This window comes from Mustela lutreola, chromosome 4, assembly GCF_030435805.1.
Source record: "Mustela lutreola isolate mMusLut2 chromosome 4, mMusLut2.pri, whole genome shotgun sequence".
Lineage (NCBI taxonomy): Eukaryota > Metazoa > Chordata > Mammalia > Carnivora > Mustelidae > Mustela > Mustela lutreola.
In genome coordinates, this window is record NC_081293.1 from 34731260 (window position 1) to 34747509 (window position 16250).

Below are 16250 nucleotides of genomic sequence, written 5' to 3' on the forward strand. Positions count from 1 at the left end.
CATGTGAGATTTTGACAAGCCTTTTCCTTTATTACAGTGGTTTAGTGTAAGACTAGGGATGTCACAGTACAGTTCTCTAGGGATGTCACAGTGGATTTATACAACACCAGGTGCAGCCAGATCTGGGGCCCTGATAATGGAGTCATCCCCACCGAAATACCACCAGGTGGAAAACCCGGCTAGGTCAACAGAATGATTCATTGTTTTTCCCCCTCTAACTTGTCATTATGTGCGTGTGTGCATGCGTGCGCGAGAGAGAGAGAGAATCTGCCACCAACTGGTGTCCATGTGTGAGACGGTGTCTTTCGCCCAGGCCACATCTTCCCCAAACATTTACAGTGGTGACGGCCGAGAGCAGAAGGACGCTGCCAGGGGGACTTCTGTGTAGTGACTTGGATTGCAGTGTCCCTCCTGCCTTCCCTCCCGCTGGCGTGGGTGGCGGCCGAGGAAGCACGCTCAGACGTCACCACTGTATATGGACAGTCTCAGACTTCGTCTTCCTCCACCCCGTTACGGTGCCCCTTGTTTGTCCCTCCTTGGGGCAACATCTGGCCATTCCGAGCATGATCTGTCCGCCCTCCTGCTTCTTTTCCAACACTCACCTCCCCTTGAAGCTGTGCCGTTAGGGCAGCGCGTCCCTGTAACGGCACCTAAAATGAAAACAAAGTACCTAGGACTGCAGAACTGGTGTTGCGTAAATAGAACATGCAATGACTTGCTCTAGAAGGATGGTGTGTTTCTCCTCGGCCTTGATGGTCCCCTTCCAGCTCCGTGGTCTTGGAGGCGAGGTTATCAATAACGCGGAGAAACGTGTCCAGAGTTGGCTCTTGGGTATGCTCTATGTATTCAGTTTTGTAAATAATATATAGATTAGATCAAGTCGTGATGTAAAATTTTAACTCAAATTGGGTACTACTGGTTGGAATTTTACATTAACTACAAATAAGTGATTAGGAACAGAAGAAAAGAAATTGGAAAATTCTTGCTTAGTGGTATAAAGATTATGCTTAGATTTCTGCCTATTTCTTGTGTTTTATAGCTTGTTAGTGAGGCATGGGCTAATGCAGAGTGTACTGCATTTATGCAATTAGCAAGTAACTGCTAGTTTTCATTTTATCTATTATATTAGCAACAAAATGGCATTTAACTGGGTAAAGCTCCTACCTAAATATTTGAGTATTGTGACATCTCTACTTGCAAGGTTTGAGTGAAAGATTAGTCACAGATTAGTGAAAAAAAAAGTATCTTTTTGTTAAAACTGGCTTATTTGTATGGATTGTTGCTTTTTCACCAGTTTGTATGGTATGTCAGCTAACATTTTGGTTTTTTTTTAAATAATAACCAAACTTCTCTATCTCAGCTGCAATAGTGTTCCATTTTACCACAGAGTATTTTATAATTAACGCTGTTGACTTTATACCCCAAAATGGGTCAAGAAGTGGATATGGGATTTGGGGATGTTTAAATTTGTATGACGCAAGTTAATGGCAACAAGTAGAAAACTCGGGTGCTAATACAGGAAAACTTCTCTCTCTCTTTTCTGGATATAGTTCTGTTGGGGTATAAAGTATTAGGTATTTGTATTTTTGCTGTCAAAATAATGGACATAACTTTTAGAGTGTTCACAGCTAAGATCTCTGTATTTGTTTTTCAACTAACAACTAATTTTAAATGTATTGTATCTTTTATTACCTGTTCTCTTAGATTGTTTTTGCTAGTAACCCTGACTCAGCTTCCGCCTCTGGGGCTTGGACTAATATTGCTTGTATGGAACTGCAGTACTGTGACTACCCATGGAGCTCAATGCAGCTATTGCTTACAACTGCTTAAACTTTGTAGTTTGGACTTCCTTTTTTTCTGTAATAACAACTTATTAAATATAGTTGTATGAAGTACTGACACTTGTCATCCTTTGCATTTGCTAAGGAATAGCTCGGAGTATACGGATTGCATCTGGGAACATTTGCACGTTCACATTTGCTTGATTCGCCTTTTTGGAGGGGCGGGGGACACGTGATGGCAGATTAAATACAGCAAAATTCACCTTTTCTCTGACACCACTTTTTTTTTTTTTTTTTTTTTTTTTTTTTTTTAAATCACAAGTATAGGGACGCCTGGGTGGCTCCGCTGATTAACAGTCTGTCTTCAGCTGGGGTCCTGATCTCAGGGTCCTACGATCAAGTCCCGCATGGGGCTCCCTACTCAGCGGGGAGTCTGCTTCTCCCTCTCCTCTCTCTCGCTATCTTTGTCTCTCGCTCTTAAATACATAAATAAAAACTTTAAAAACAAAGAAGCACAGGTATATTTGAAAAAGTAAGGCATTTGTTGACACGGTGCACGTGTGTTCAATGCAAGGTTTTTAGTGGGGCAGTTAGGTTTTTATGCCAGTACTTGAAACCAATTTTCCAAATCAAAACCAAGAAAGTCAATGAAAATATAAGTATGCCCCTTTCTTTTTACTTTTTACCCTGGACTCTCTCTGATCATTTCAGAAAATGGGTCTTAAAAATCCCGTATGGACTTTGGACGCGCTAGATGCTCTCTCCTGGGCGCTGAGTTTAATCCTTTTAGAAAATGGATCACTGGTCGCTGCAGAAAAGAATCCCATGGAGAGCTTTTACGAACTGCAGGTGCGAACTGCAGGTGCGGGCGGCCCACGCCAGAGATTAGTTTCACGGGTTTGGGGTGGGGTCGGGCGCGGGTGTTTTCAAGCTCCCGGGCCTCCCACCGAGTCCCAGGGCCGTGAGTGGGCGCCGGGGGCTGGCGGGGACCCGCGGCGGCGCAGCTCTCGGCCCAGCCGCGACCCGCCCGCCGCCCCACCCTCGGGGGGGCAGACAGCGATACAGGGTGCTCGGCTCCGGGATGGGATGGGGGCGGCTAGCTTCCTGGAGCCCAGCTCCGGCCGCGGCCTAGGGGCGCCCGGTTACGCACACGCTCCGTCGTCGCGGGCTCCCGCAGGCCGGCTCCCACCCCCGAGCTTCTGCCCGGGACCCCGACCTGCAGCCGGTGCTCGGATCCGGGACCCACGGCCGCCCCGCCCCCGAGGAGGCCCCCGTTCGCTCCTCGCCCAGCCCCGCAGGTAAGCTGACCCCGGCGGGACCGCCGCACCCCCTGCGTCCGGAGGGGCGGCTCGGGCGGCCCGGCTCCGCCTGCGCGGCCGGCGGGGCGCCGCACAGCCCGGCGCCGACGCGAGAGGCCGGAGTCGGAGCCCAGCCGTCGGGCCGCGCGTGACGTTTGGAGCTCTGGACCCCTCGTGCAGCCGCCTCCAAAATGCGCGGAGGGATGTTCAGGTTCAAGTTCCTTTTACTTCGGCTTTATCGAAAAATAGACCGTTCTACGCTAAGCCCCAAACGGAATCCTACTTTCAGAATGCTGGGCTGACTTGGGACCCCCATTTGTCCCTGGCAAAAAGCGTTGTGCTGCCCTAACTCTGGGCGTGGAGGGAGCCTGGGGGGAGTGATCGGCGCCTCTGGGAACAGGAGCCTGTCCCCTCCAGGGGCAGAGGTCGAGAGGCCGGGCCTGGTGCGCGCCTAGGTCTGCAGGCGCCCCAAGCAGCACCCTTGCTCCATAGGAACCCCGCGGAGCAGATGTGCGGGACAGGGGGGACGTGCGGGACAGGGGACAGGCCTGAGTGCCGCCGAGGGCGGGGACTCCTCACCCGCAAACGCGGACCAACACTCGGCTTTGAAATGGGGCTCGGGAGCCTTCTCACCAGACCCTCGTCACAGACCTGGGTCCCTCCGGCCCTTTCAACATCCTAGTTTAGCTGGACCGGCTGTGCGTTACAGGGCCGTGCGCCGGGAGGCGGGGAGGGTGCCCGGCTGACGGGTCCCACTGCCGTTCGCGGGGCTGCTGAGAAAACCCTTTCTTCTACCCTTTTAGGTGCCAGTGATGAGGATCCTTCGAATTAACGGGCAAAAGACAGATTAGCGGGAGGGGAGGCAGAGCTTAGTCTCCTGCGTGTGGATGAGCATATTCCGTGCCCGGGGTAGTTCCTGTGCGTGCGTGAGTTCAGCGTGGGGTTTAGCACCTAACCTCTTGGGAGAAAGCGAGAGGGGAGAACAGAGCTTCAGATGGTTTCTTTAGGAGAGATCGTGGGTTTTCAGGAGAAGAAGTGAGCAGGTTGGTGATGAAGTTGGTTTACGCGGGTGCGAGTGCGCTCCCCGTGGCCGGAGCCCGCAGCCTTGCTCCGGGGGTTCCGGCCTCAGTCGCAGAAGCGAGGCTCCGACCAAGCTGCTTTCGGCATCTCCTGAATCTCCAGCGCCTTCGGTTGGAAATCCTCTCCCCATCAACTCTGGGGGCCCAAGGGGGCCCCCACAGATGAACGGCTGGAACGAAGCTCTCACTAGCACGGATAACGGAAAGTTAGCCTTTATCCGTGCCGCGATCTAGTGGGACGTGGTCTGCCTTTGGGCTTTGTGGGGTTCCGGGAAAGAGGCCTTGGCTTGTGCCCGCGGGCGCACCCACCCACCTCAGCATTTCCTTCTGGCCCCCGCGGCCGGAGCTGGGCTCCAGGAAGCTAGCCGCCCCCATCCCCTCCCGGAGCCGAGCACCCTGTATCGCTGTCTGCCCCCCCAAGGCTTGTCATTTTCTTCTTCGTTGTTACTGGTCAAATCTTTGGTTTAGTTGGTGTGAACTGTAATTTCACTTACCTGTGGACTCTAAAAAACGGAGCAAAACAAAACCCAGACTCCCAGATAGGGAGGACCGATTGGTGGTCACTGGACGGAAGTGGGGGGTGAGGGGAGACACGACATGGCTGAAGGGGGTTAAAAAGGACAAACTTGCAGCTATGAAATAAGTCGCGAGGAAGTCACATACAGCCCGGGGAACGATGTCGGGAATATTGCCTTGACTTCCTAAGGGGACAGAGGGTAAAGAGACTCACTGTGGCGACCCTGTGACAATACAGACCAACACCTGACCAGTATAGTATGTTACTTATACCTCAATAATAATAATAATAATAATAATAATAATAATAATAATATGGCTTGAGGGGCACCTAGGTGGCTCAGTGGGTTAAGCCTCTGCCTTCGGCTCAGGTCATGATCCCAGGGTCCTGGGATGGAGCCCCACATCGGGCTCTCTGCTCTGCAGGGAGCCTGCTTCCTCCTCTCTCTCTGCCTGCCTCTCTGCCTACTTGTGATCTCTGTCAGATAAATAAAGAAAAAATCTTAAAAAAAAATAATAATATGGCTTGAGCTGAATTGTTAAGTATATTGGAAACCTTCCAGCTTGTCACCTTCATTGCTGCCAAAACCCATGAGACTGGTGAATGGGGGACTAGCTCTCCGGGTTTGGTCCCTGTATGAGAAGCTGTCTTGGGTGCATGGCCTCAGCTTTCAGTTTCATTACTCATCATTAAAACCAAAACACAACTGGGGCACCTGGGGGTACAGTCCATTAAGGGTCTGACTCTTGGTTTCAGCTCAGGTTGTGATTTCAGGGTTAGGAGATGGAGCCTGGAGTCAGGATCCTTGCTCAGCAGGGAGTCTGCTTAGGATGCTCTCTCCCGGGGCACCTGGGTGGCTCAGTGGGTTAAGCCACTGCCTTCGGCTCAGGTCATGATCTCGGGGTCCTGGGATCGAGTCCCGCATCGGGCTCTCTGCTCAGCAGGGAGCCTGCTTCCTCCTCTCTCTCTCTCTCTGCCTCTCTGCCTACTTGTGATTTCTCTCTGTCAAATAAATAAATAAAATCTTTAAAAAAAAAAAAAAAGACATGTTTAAAAAAAAAAAAAAAAAGGATGCTCTCTCCCTCTCCCTCTGCCCTTCCCCCCATCTCGAAAATAAATAAGTCTTTTACAAAACAAAACATAATTCCAATCCTTACCCATGAGAATGAATAAAAATGAAAATACTGAGCGTTAGGAAGGCTCTAGATAAATCCTGGTAGAAACGGATAGTGGCACAGCCATTCTAGAAATCTGTTTCACAAGGGCTCAATGTGTAATTATCCTATGATTTGGGTTTTTTCATTCATATGCCCCCAGAACTATGTGGCCTGCTCCCAAGGACATGTACAAAAATGATCATAGCATTACTCAGATAGCCGCAGACTGGAAGCTGTCCACATGTCCTATAACACTAGAATGGAAGTTATGGTAGATCCACAAATGGACTCCTGTCTGACAGTGGGAGAAGACCCACAAGTTTGTGCAACATTACGGAAGGATCTCACAAAGTTAACGGTGATCCAAATAAGCCAGACACAAAGAGGTACATCACACAGGACTCCATCCATATAAATGGGTGCAGGAGTTACTGAAAAGGGGCATGATGGCGACTTTTGGGGTGCTGTTGACTTTCTTGATCTGGGTGTTGAATACACAGGTGTGTTCAGTTTGAGAATTCACGGAGCTGTATGTTGCAAGCTGTGCACTTTTGTGTTCAATGGAATGTTCTTTTTTTTTTTTTTAATGGCTCTGTGGGGGTGCCTGGGTGGCTCAGTTAGTTAAGCAATTGCCTTCGGCTCAGGTCATGATCCCAGGGTCCTGGAATTGAGCCCCACATTGGGCTCCCTGCTCAGTGGGGAGCCTACTTCTCCCTCTCCCTCTGCTGTTCTACCTGCTTGTGTCTCCCACTCTCTGTCAAATAAAGTTTAAAAAAAAAAAAAAGGCTCTGTGAAAGGTAAAAGCTGATGTGTGGACAACATGGAATTCTTTGCAGGCAACCTCCCTATAATCCACTTTGATACTCCTGAATAACTAGATGTGATTTCCACTGGTCATTTCTGCTAGCTGCTCCTCCAGACTGGCCTGCTTTCCCAATCCCCCAAACCTCATTTTCCCTGCTCCCAGTCTCCCCCTTCTCCTCTCCATGCTCTTTTCTGCCCTTCCTTAAACCTACCAACATCTGGGAGAGTTTGATTTGATTTTATTCAGTCAATTTGTGGGGATATGTAGAGAAGTATAAAAAACCAAACAACCATCCATGAATCTCTGTACTGGATGGTTGAACATGAAACACTGAAAGCCAGTTACTTTCACAGTGCATGTGCCAGCTGCCTTATTTAAAAAAAAAAAAAGCCTTATTGTCCAAGATCTATTGGCCCTACTTCCAAAGAGTTGGGTTTTTTTTTTTTTCCAATTCGATTTATTTTTTTTTTAACCTTCAAACTTTATCTTGAAATACTTGTAGCTTCAGATTCTAAGAGTGAAGAAATGGCAGAGATCCCATGTATTCTTTACCCAGTTTCCCTTAACATCTTGCAAAACTACATTAAATATCACAACCAGAATCCTGACATTGCTACAAAGAAAATTTCCATTACTGCAAGGAATAGCACTCATGCGGCACCCACTCATCCCACTCCCCCTTAAGCCCTGGCAATGACTAGCCTGTTCCCTAGCTCTAGGGCTGTATTTCAGGAATGGTATGTAAATGGAAACATACGATACATAACCTGGTTGGCTTCTTTCAATCAGCATAATTTTCTACAGATTCATCTCGGTTGTTGTATGTATCAATAGTTGGTTCCTTTTGATTGCCGAGTACTATTCCACCTGGTATTAATGTACCATAACTTGTCTAACCATTTACTTGTTGGAGAACATCTGGCTTGTTTCTAGCTTTGGGGGCTATTACAAATGAAGCTACTAACATTCGTGTACAGGTTTTTATGTGAATGTGTGTTCAGCTTCTCTGGGATAATCCAGGAGTATAATTGCAAGGTAATAGGGCAGTTTTGTGTTTAGTGTTTATTTTTTTAAATTTATTTTGATTTATTTTTTTAAAGGAAGGAACTTTTGTATCTTTTTTTATAATTTTATTTATTTTATAGCATTAGGGGAGAGGCAGAGGGAGAAGCAGGCTCCCCACTGAGGAGGTGGCCTGATGTGGGACTCCATCCCAGTACCCCAAGGTCATGACCCGAGCGGAAGGCAGATGTTTAACTGACTGAGCCACCCAGGTGCTGCTCATATTTAGTTTTTAAGGAAACTACCAAACTGTTTTCTAGAGGGGTGTACTTTTTTACGTATCTACCAACATGTGTAAATGATCCAGTTAATCTGCATCTTCTCTGGCATTTGGTTTTATCACTACTTTTTAGTTGAGCCATTGTGTTAGGTGTGCAGTAAAACCACTGTGGTTTTAATTTGCATTTCCCTAGTGGTTAATAATGTTGAACATCTATCTCTTCATGTGCAAATGCATATTTGTCATCTCCATTTCCTCTTCAGTGAAATCTTTTTGCCCATTTTCTCATTAGACTTTTTATCAGATGCCTGTATTTTTAAAAGATTTATTTTAGAGAGAAGTGTGTGTGTGTGCACACATGTGTGCAATCAAGGGCAGGGGAAAGAGAAACAATCCCAAGCTGGCTCTGCACTGAGCATGGAGCCCAACAAGGGACTCAGTCGTTTAACTCTGAGATCGTGACCAGAGCTGAAGGCAGACGCCCAACCGACTGAGCCACCCAGGTGCCCCTATACCTACTGTTTAGATGTATCCGTAAGCATTTCATTTTGGGGGTGCTAACAGCTGGTATAAAAAACCCTGCTATAATCATCTCCAGGAGAGTTTTTTGTCTCAGTCTTTGGGATTGTCTACAGACAACCCTATGTCATCTGCCAATGAAGACTGTTTATCTTCCTTCCTAATCCATGGGTTCTTCCGTGCTTTTCTTACTGTATTAGCGAAACTTCCAGTATAACACTGACTAGGAAAGAGTGGTGAGAGGCAAGATATCCTTGCCTTGTTTCCAGTTTTAGGGGGAAAACTAGGGTATCTAGTCATTAGTGTTAAGTATGATGTTAGCTGTAGGTTTTTTGTAGCTGTTCTTTATCAAGTTGAAGTTCCCCCTCTATTCCTAGTTTGCTGGTTTTTATAATGAATGGGTGTTGGGATTTGTCAGATGTTTTTGTTCATCTATTAGTCATATGATTTTTCTTTTTAGCTTATTGACATAATGGATTATATTAATTGATTTTTGAATGCTGAATCAGCCTTTTATGCCTGCAATAAATCCACTTGGTCATAGTGTATAATTATGACCAAGTGGGATTATATATATATATATAATATATATATCTGTGGATGACTTGTTGGGCGGCCTTCAGATGTTGAAGCCTCTTGGCCCCATGTTTCCAAAAACTGTTCAGGTGTGCTTTCCCTCCCAGACAGCCTTTCTAATTCCTCCTGATAGCTAAGCTGGTATTGCAGATATCTTATGTTTCTTTTCTGTTTATTCAAGAAATTTTTCATTAATTCTAAGAGATCAATTACATGATTCTAAGAAGCCGAGTTCTATATTTATATATATATAAATATATATATAAATATAAATATATACTTATATATATGGGAGATATATATGTATAATAGATGCAATTTGCTAATATTTTGAGGATTTTTGCATCTGTGTTCATGAGAGATATTGATCTGTAGTTTTCCTTTCTTGTAATACTTTTTTAAAGATTTTATTAGAGATGGGGTGGGGTGGGGAAGGAGCAGAGAGCTGAATAAGCAGACTCTGGGCTGAGCCCCATGTGGGCCTTTATCTTGGGGCTCGATCTCATGACCCTGAGATCATGATCTGAGCTAGAATCAAGAGTTGGAGGCTTAACTGAGCCACCCAGGTGCACCTCATCTGGTCTGCTATGAACATAGTGCTCTCCACATAGAATGAGTTGGGATGTGTTCATTCTCCTTTTATTTTCTAAAAGACATTGTAGGGCGCCTGGGTGGCTCAGTGGGTTAAGCCGCTGCCTTCGGCTCACGTCATGATCTCAGGGTCCTGGGATCGAGTCCCGCATCAGGCTCTCTGCTCAGCAGGGAGCCTGCTTCCTCCTCTCTCTCTCTCTGCCTGCCTCTCTGCCTACTTAAGATCTCTCTCTGTCAAATAAATAAATAAAATCTTTTTAAAAAATAGATAAATAAATAAATAAAAGACATTGTAGAGGATCAGTATTATTTTTTTCTTCAGTGCTTGGTAGAATTCATGAGTGAAACCATCTAGGTCTGGTGCTTTCTGTTTTGGAAAATTATTAATGACTGATTCAATTTCTTTAATATATATGTGGCTATTCAGAGTATGTATTTCTCCTTGTGTGAGTTTTGGTGGATTATACTTTTCAAAGAATTGATCTGTTTCATGTAAATTATCAAATTTGTGGGGAAAGAGTTGTACACAATCCTTTATTATCCTTTTAATGTCCGTGGGCTCAGTAGTGGTGGCCTCTACTGTTTCCCCTTCAGTTCTAATAGTATAATTATTTTCTATTTTTTCTTTTTTTTTTTTTTTTTTTAAAGATTTTGTTTGTTTATTTATTTGACAGAGACCACAAGTAGGCAGAGAGGAAGACAGGCAGAGGGGGAGAAGCAGGCTCCCCGCTGAGCAGAGAGCCCGACGCGGGGCTCGATCCCAGGACCTGAGATCACGACCCGAGCCGAAGGCAGACGCTTTAACCCACTGAGCCACCCAGGCGCCCCTCTTTTTTTTTTTTTTCTAGCTAGACAGAGGTTTAACAATTTTATTAAATATCTTTTTGAAGACCAACATTTTTGGTTTCATTGATTTTTTTTTTCCTCTATCACTTTCCTGTTTTTAATGTCATTGATTTTTTTACTCAAACTTTTATTTTTCTGCTTGCATTAGGTTTATATTATTCTTCTTTCTTTTTTTAATATTACTTTTTTTTCTATAGTTCACTGAAGTGGAAGCTTAGGTTTTGATTTGAAATCTTTCTTCATTTGTAATGTACACATTCAATGCTATACATTTCCCCTATATGTGCTTTTCATTTTACCCCACAAATTGATGTTGTATTTTCATTTAATTCAAAATTATTTTAATTTTTCTTGAGATTTCTTCTTTGACCCATGTTACTTAAAATTGTGTTCTTTGGGATGCCTTGCTGGCTCTGTCAAGTAGAGCACGTGACCCCGAATCTCGGGGTCATGAATTTGAGTCCCATTGGGTATAGAAATTACTTAAACATCTCGGGGCACCTGGGTGGCTCAGTCAATTGAGCATCTGACTCGATTTGGGCTCAGATCATGATCCCAGCTTGTAGGATCCAGCCCCACATGTGCTGGGCATATAGCCTGCTTGGGATTCTCTTTCCCTCTTCCTCTGCCCCTCTCCCTCCCTCTCCATCAATCAATATGTTGTTAATCTCCAAACATTTTGGGATTTTTCAGCATTTTTATGCATATTTAATTTCCAGTTTAATCTGTGGTCTGAGAGCATACTCTGAATGATTTCTGTTCTTTTGAGTTTATTGAGGAGTGATTGATGGCCCAGATGTGGCCTATCTTGGTCAGTGTTCCATGTCAGCTTGAGAATTATGTATATTCTGCTGTTGGGTATTCTTCTGTTCTATTTTTTTTTTTTTAAGATTTTATTTATTTGACAGAGACACAGTGAGAGAGGGAACTCAAGCACGGGAAGGGGCAGAGGGAGAAGCAGGCTTCCTGTTGAGCAGGGAGCCCAATGTGGGGCTCAATCTCAGGACCTCGGGATCATGACCTGAGCTGAGGGCACTTAATGACTGAGCCACCCAGGCGCTCCTGTTCTGTTCTTCTATATCCTTTTTTTTTCTTTAAAGATTTTATTTTTAAGTAATCTCTACACCCAACATTGGAAAACCCGAGATCAAGAATCCCATGCCCTACTGACTGACCCAGCCAGGCGCCCCACCACTATATCCTTTTTTGTGCACTGGATCTGTCAATTACCACTAAAGATATACTGATGCCTCCAAGTATGATAGTGGATTTGTCTATTTCTCCTGCAGTTCGATCAGTTTTTGCCTCACATATTTGGATGCTGTGTTGTTAGCACATATATCTTGGAGACTGTTATGTCTTCTTGGAGAACTGATCCTTTTATCATTATGTAATGCCCCTTTTTTATCTCTGATAATTTTCCTTGTTCTGAGATCTGCTTTGTCTAAAATTAATATAACTATACAGCTTTCTTTTGTTGTTGTTGTTGACAGTGGTGATTCCGGTGAGTGGCTTTGGAGTAGTTTTTTTTTTTTTTTAAGATTTTATTTATTCATTTGTCAGAGAGCATGAGTGGTGAGGAGAGGCAAAGGGAGAGGGAGAAGCTGAGCAGGGAGCTAGATGCAGGGCTGGATCCCAGGACCCTGAGATCATGATTGGAGCTAAAAGCAGATGCTTAACCATGTGAGCCACTCAGGTACCCTAGAAACTTCATTTTTTATCTATGAAAAAAAATTTTTATAATCATGTCAGTTGAAAGATGCTCCTTACTCCCTGTCAAGAACCCAAGTCTCCAGGTCTTATACCATCTAAACCTGAGAGTGAATTCCAAATTTGGTCCTCATTCAGCCCAGGAGTCCTGTTTCCCTGCCCCTCCTCCCTCAGACCCAAGAGTCCAGCCTTCCCACCCCTGCATCCAGCCTCCAGCCCCACCTCTCACTACCCTGCAGCTTTCTTTTTTTTTTTTTTTTTAAATATTTTAATTTATTTATTTGACGAGAGAGATATCACAAGCAGGCAGAGAGGCAGGCAGAGAGAGAGGGAGAAGCAGGCTCCCCGCTGAGCAGAGATCCCGATGCGGGGCCCGATCCCAGGACCCTGAGACCATGACCCGAGCCGAAGGCAGAGGCTTAACCCACTGAGCCACCCAGGTGCCCCCTACCCTGCAGCTTTCTTTTGATTTATGTTAGCACGGTATATCGTCATCTCTTACTTTTTAAAAAAAATATTGTTTTAGAGAAAAAGAGTGCCAGTGGGGAGAGGGGTAGAGGGAGAGACTCTTCAAGCAGACTCCCCCCCTGAGCGTGGAGCCCCAACGTGGGGATCTCATGACCCATGAGTATCATGACCTGAACTGAAACCAAGAGTTGGACACTCAACCAACCACGCAGACATCTGAACCATGCAGACATCCCTTCATCTTTTTACTTTAAAAATTTTTGAATTTTTAATTGTTAAAGCCACATAACACAAAATTTACCATCTTAACCATTCCTAAGTAGACAGCTCAATAGTGTTAAGTATATTTATTGTTGTACAATGAATCTCCAGAACTTCTTTAATCCTGCAAAACTGAAACTCTATACCCATTAAAAAACAACTCCCTACTTCCTCCTCCTCAGGCCCTGGCAACTATCATTCTTTTTGTTTCTATGAATTTACTTACTCTAACTACTCTAGATACTTCATTTAAATGGAATCATAAAGTGTGTTTGTCTAAAATTTTTATGACTAGATTATTTGTTAGCCTAATATCCTCAAAGGTTCATCCACATTGTAACCTATGTCAGAATTTCCTGCCTTTTTAAAGGTAATATTTCACTGTTGGTCTGTACCACATTTTCTTTATCCATTTATCCACTGATGCACTTTGATTGCTTCTACCTCTTGGGTGTAGTGGATAATGCTGCTATGAAAATAGGTGTGGCAAATATCTCTTCAAGATCCTGCTTTCAATTCTATTGGATACTTAGACCTGCTGGGTTGTATAGCAATTACATTCCCAGTTTTTGAGGGAGCACCATACTGTTTTCCATAGTGGTGGCACCATTTTACTTCCCACCAGCAGTGCACAAGGGCCCTCCTTAATCCCTGTCACCCGTTTCACCCATCCTGCCACCCAGCCCCCCTCTGGTAATCATCAATTTGTTCTCTCTAGGTAGAGTCTGTTTCTTGGTTTGTCTCTCTTTTTGTCCCCCCTTTAGTTTTTTTTTTTTTTTTCCTTAAATTCCACTTATGAGTGATATCGTATGTTACTTGTCTTTTTCTGACTTATTTCACTTAGCATTATAGTCTCTGGCTCCATTCAAGTCATTGCAAATGGCAAATTTTATTCTTTTATGGCTGAATCATATTCTATTATTTATACACACCACATCTTTTTTTTTTTAATTTTTATTTATTGACAGAGAGAACTCACAAGTAGATGGAGAGGCAGGCAGAGAGGGAAGCAGGCTCCCCGCTGAGCAGAGAGCCCGATGCGGGACTCGATCCCAGGACCCGGAGACCATGACCTGAGCCGAAGTCAGCGGCTCAACCCACTGAGCCACCCAGGCGCCCCACACCACATCTTCTTTATCCATTCATCTGTTGATGGACACTTGGGCTACTTCCATAGTTTGGCTGTTGTAAATAATACTGCAGTAAACATGGGAGAGCATATAGCCCTTTGAATTGGTTTTTGTATTATTAGTATTATTTTGAACAGTTTTCTATTAGATCAGTTAACCACAAAAAAAGTTAAAGGTGTTATTTTATCTTCATTTATTCCCTTTCATGTTTTCCCTTTATGCAGATCAGAGTTTCTGACTTTTACCATTTTCCTTCTCCCTGAAGAATTTTTTTTTAATTTTATTATTTATTTGACAAACAGAGATCACAAATAGGCAAAGAGGCAGGCAGAGAGAGAGGAAGGGAAGCAGGCTCCCCGCTGAGCAGAGAGCCCGATGAGGGGCTCGATCCCAGGGCCCTGAGATCATGACCTGAGCCAAAGGCAGAGGCTTTAACCCACTGAGCCACCTAGGCACCCACTCCCTGAAGAATTTCTTTCAACATTCCAAGGCAGTTCTGCTGGTGACAAATTCCGTTTTTGTCTGAGAAGGTCTTTATTATTTTTTTAAAATTTTGTCAGCACAAGCAGGGGAGTGGCAGACAGAGCAGGCAGAAGGAGAAGAGGTTCCCTGTTGAGCAAGGAGACTGATGCAGGACTCAATCCCAGGACACTGGGATCCTGACCTGAGCTGAAGGTGGAGGCTTAACCAACTGAGCCACTCAGGTGTCCCTCTCCTTCATTTTTATTTTTATTTTTTTAAAGATTTTATTTATTTATTTGACAGAGATCACAAGTAGGCAGAGAGAGAGGAGGGGGAGGGGGCTCTTTGCTGAGCAGGCTGAGCAGAGAGCCCCATTCGGGACTCGATCTCAGGACCCTGGGATCATGACCCAAGCTGAAGGCAGAGGCTTTAACCCACTCAGCCACCCAGGTGCCCCCTCCTTCATTTTTTCTTTTTTAAAGATTAAATTTATTTGACAGAGATCACAAGTAGGCAAAGAGGCAGGCAGGCAGAGAGGAGGAAGCAGGCTCTCCGCTGAGCAGAGAGCCCAACTCGGGGCTTGATCCTGGGACGCCAGGATCATGACCCAAGCCGAAGGCAGAGGCTTCAACCCACTGAGCCACCCAGGTGCCCCCTCTCGCCTTTCTTTCTTTCTTTCTTTCTTTTTTTTAAAGGATTTTTTTAAAAATTTTTATTTATTTATTTGACAGAGAGAGATCACAAGTAGGCAGAGAGGTGGGCAGAGAGAGAGAGAGAGGGGAGGAAGCAGGCTCCCTGCTGAGCAGAGAGCCCGATGCAGGACTCGATCCCAGGACCCTGAGATCATGACCTGAGCCGAAGGCAGCGGCCTAACCCACTGAGCCACCCAGGCGCCCCTCGCCTTTATTTCTAAAGGATAAGTGCTCTACACTTTTAGGTTGGTGGGGATTTTACTTTCACCACTGAAGATTTCACTCCACTCTTTTCTTGTTTGCCTGGTTTGTGAAGAAAAGTCTGATAAATCTTTATCATCGTTCCTTTATAGGTAAGGAGTATTCCTCCTCTGGCTTCTTTCAAAATTTGTTGTCTTTGACTTTCTGCAGTTTAAGTATGATACGCCTAGGTGTATATTTGGGTATTTATTCTGCTTGCTGTTCTCTGAGCTTCCTGACACTAATTTTAAAACCCTCTCAGTCATTTTTACTCTAAAATCTTTCTTTTGCTTCTCTTTTGATATTCCATTATGGATATGGTACACTGTAATTGTCCCTCGGTTCTTGGATATTGTCTTTTTCTTTTTTAAAGACATAAGGAATAGCATGGAGGACATTAGAAAGGAAAAATGAAGGTGGGGGGGAAGAGCGGAGTGGAAGACGAACCACGAGAGACTGTGGACTCTGAGAAACAAACAGGAGAGTTTTAGAAGGGAGGGGCTGGGAGGATGGGTGAGCCTGGTGCCGGATATTGAGGACACAGATTGCGTGGAGCACTGGGTGTTATATGCAAACAGTGAATCACATAACACTACATCAAAAACTAATGATGTATTCTATGGTGACTAACATAACACAATAAAAAAAAGATTTTATTTTTATTTGTCAGAGAGAGAGAGAGCATAAGTAGCGGGAAACAGCAGATGGAGGGAGAAGCAGGCTCCACACTGAGCGGGAAGCCTAATGTGGAGCTGTGTCCCAGGATCCTGAAATCATGACCCGAGCCAAAGGCAGATGCTGAACCAACTGAGCCACCCAGACATCCCATCTTTTTC

At 44.8% G+C, this 16250-nt stretch overlaps 1 protein-coding gene across 5 annotated transcripts in view; it reads left to right on the forward strand.

Moving 5' to 3' along the window:
• Positions 1–2737: 2737 nt before the first annotated feature.
• FGFBP3 (fibroblast growth factor binding protein 3) overlaps positions 2738–16250 on the forward strand; it is a 132556-nt gene continuing 119043 nt past the window's right edge. The window contains exons 1-2 of one of the 5 annotated variants that reach the window (XR_009352528.1): positions 2738–3079; positions 3883–5169. The gene's annotated coding sequence lies outside the window, so the exon portion shown is untranslated. Of the gene's footprint in view, positions 3080–3882; positions 5170–16250 lie in introns of those variants that run through there. The other 4 variants (XR_009352527.1, XR_009352529.1, XM_059169466.1 and 1 more) reach the window with 4 other exon arrangements.